Source organism: Ornithodoros turicata, chromosome 5, assembly GCF_037126465.1.
Source record: "Ornithodoros turicata isolate Travis chromosome 5, ASM3712646v1, whole genome shotgun sequence".
Lineage (NCBI taxonomy): Eukaryota > Metazoa > Arthropoda > Arachnida > Ixodida > Argasidae > Ornithodoros > Ornithodoros turicata.
In genome coordinates this window covers 43,590,703-43,593,607 of record NC_088205.1, presented here as the reverse complement: position 1 = coordinate 43,593,607, position 2,905 = coordinate 43,590,703, and the positions used below count along the sequence as shown (strand labels likewise).

The following is a 2,905-nucleotide window of genomic DNA, read 5'->3' as shown; positions in this document are numbered from 1 at the left end:
TACGCAGACTGTTCTGCAAATCTTGTAGGTCATGCTTTGTGGTAAACAGGCCTCATCAATGGACGTACTCTGAAAACAACATGACAGGATGCAGTATTTTCGTGTTGTCTTCAACATTTGCCCATTGCTCAGGGTTGTTTACCATGCAGTTTGTCCACCAGCTTGCCTGCATTTATGCTGTTCTATCAGTTGTTGTAGGTCAAGTTATTGTCATGCAATCACATTATTGATGAAAGATGGAAGTCACTGAAAAGGCTAGCCAGCTGTAGGACTCGAACCCATATCTTCTGCATTACCGGTCCAGGGCTCCACCAATTGAGCTAAGCTAACACACCTCCCCAGCCACTTCCAAGGATGCGTCGTCTCCCAGGCAAAAATCTGGAGTGGGACCACTTCGAAGTGGATTATCGGACAGGAACCACTTGGAATGTGGAACCATTCAATGGCTGGGACCAGTTAAAAGTGGAACCAGTTTCACGGTGGTACCACTTGTAGTGGAACCAATGGAAATTATCCAGTGGTCTCCTCTGCTAAGTGGTCTCGGATCCGACCACTTAGCAGATGGGACCACTAAATGCATGACGGAAAGTAATGCGTAGAAAAGCATATACTGTTGAAGTAAATATTGTTTATTCTGCTATGAGCATACACTAAGGATAAAGAAATAATCGATACATCTCTCACGTACTAAGTCGCACACGGGTAATCACTCACTGCGTTCAGACGAGGCATGTGCTTGCGTTGAATTTGCGATGCACTCACGGACAACAGGGAACATGGCGTTTTGTTGACCACCTCACACCTGTATTTTCTCAGAGAAGATGACACCTCCGTCCATGTAGGTCGCGGCATATACCATTTTCCTCTTCACCAAACGATCCTAATCTTTATACTCGTCTTAACCATGTTTCTCAGGTTCCTCTAGCTCCTGAAATAAAACACATAATCAGTAGTAATCGAAGCACCACGGTAAGCACTTATACCTCATAAAATCGGAAGAAGCATTCTGTGCAGTCCGTTTGGCGTTTCATCGTCCGGTTCTTCTGCGGACGCTGTGTCTTCCTAGCGTCGAAACTTCTCCGAGATATCGCCAATATGTTTCACATGACTCATTGTCATCACGTTGTCGTAGAAAACGCACTAAAACCACGTAAATAGTGCACAGGAGATGCCCGATATCTGCCACGGCAACCGAAGAGAAATAAACGACCTCGCAACGACGCGTCAAGTTCCAACTGACGCGCTCTCTCTGCTCCCTCTCGCGGCCCGCCGTTAGAATTTGAATTGAAAGCCTCCCGTCGCACCGGAGCGCCCTCATAATTATTGCATCCGCTTTGGGTCAGCCCGTGCAATTACCTCTTTGTTTTTAGTTCTTCTAATTATTTGGCGGAGTGTGTCATCTTTAGATTGTGTCTTTTGGCATCTTGCTGGTACATTTTATGACATTTGCCTTTAGATGAGAATATGAGCACGAATTGAAGTTACAGCGTATATTTTATCGAAGACGTAAACGGATAAAAAACCCAGAAATATAGATCATACGTGTGCTAAAATACATCAAAATAATGGCTAAAAAGCAAAGAAACAAAAAAACAAAAGGGTATATGGCAAGAGTGGACTCTTCTTCCCCTGACGGATCTCAAAGGGGGAAGCTGCCCAGCTTGGAATCTAAAGTGGTTCAATTGACCATTGTGGGAACAAAATGGTACCTGTGAGGCTCCCACTGTAAATTCTGGAACCATTTGAGGCCAGAGTGGTACCACTGACTTCACCAATGTGGAACCAGCCACCCCACTTGCGAATCCAGCTGGGACCACCAAGATTCAACTGGAACCATTCCGGAGCCATCCACATTCAAATGGAACCAGTCCAGATTCAAATGGAACCATTCTGGAACCAGTCCAGATTTTTGCCTGGGCTGAAGGGACAAACCAGCCCCTCTCTCTCACTCATCCTCCTTTCACTCTTACATTTTTGCTCACTCATACATACATTCATACGACGGGATCGACGCAAGCGGCAACTGTTGAACATGAGAGAACTTACGTTCTGAGGCTGGAGCACATAGAAAGGACAAACACATAAAAAGACTATTGTTTGTTTGTTACTGTCATGCTTCCTGCTTCTAAGACCAGATAGCACTTGTCTTTGCTATACTATCTGAAAGACAGATGAAGAAACACAATGTTGTAACACAATTGTGTTTAATAAAGCTTGTCTTGCAGCCACAGCAACCATTTAGTTGAGTGAAATAATGAAGCCCACACATGCTATTTGTCGTTCATTATTATACTATTATTGTTAAACTAATATTAATAATAACAACGCACACCACAGTCAACCGAGTGCACATCCGCGCATACGCGTCGGCGACGTCGTGATAGTGGAGGACAATGCACTGCCACCTCTGGTTTGGAAAGTCGGGCGCATACATAGGTGTCGAGCGCTTAGGTGTAGGTTAAACTAATATTAATAATATAAGTAATTATATACTATTATTACGTAGTATTATTTATTAATATATACTATTATTATAATACTGCATAGTCTTGTACGTGGTTGCAGATACCCGGCGCAGGTCTCATCTATCATACAGGCTACAAAGCAGACTTTTCGTAAAAGCAATAGATAGTGGTGTGTGTGTGGGGGGGGGGTATGTTTATTATATTAAAAAGCAGTAGACAAAGGTTAGCCTCTGCTATGGCTGCGTGATGGCATGCGTGATGACAATAGAAACCTCATAACCACCAGGTCTATCAACACACCCCTTTTGTTTACATTGATATTGGGTATGTCTGTATCTATGCAGGTGTTGGAAGGTGGGTGCAGGAGAACACTTTCCTCTTGATCTCAGGGCTTTGGGGGAACACCTCCCTTTTCATACATAAGGATTAGACAGGGCACC

At 43.9% G+C, this 2,905-nt stretch overlaps 1 long non-coding RNA gene across 1 annotated transcript; it reads right to left on the bottom strand.

Annotated features, from left to right (window-relative positions):
* Positions 1–608: 608 nt before the first annotated feature.
* On the bottom strand, positions 609–2,251 carry LOC135395603 (uncharacterized). Its single transcript, XR_010423208.1, has 2 exons — positions 984–2,251; positions 609–928 (listed from the first exon to the last, which is right to left on the bottom strand). It is a non-coding gene; the product is annotated as an uncharacterized LOC135395603 (long non-coding RNA).
* Between the last annotated feature and the right edge of the window lie 654 nt (positions 2,252–2,905).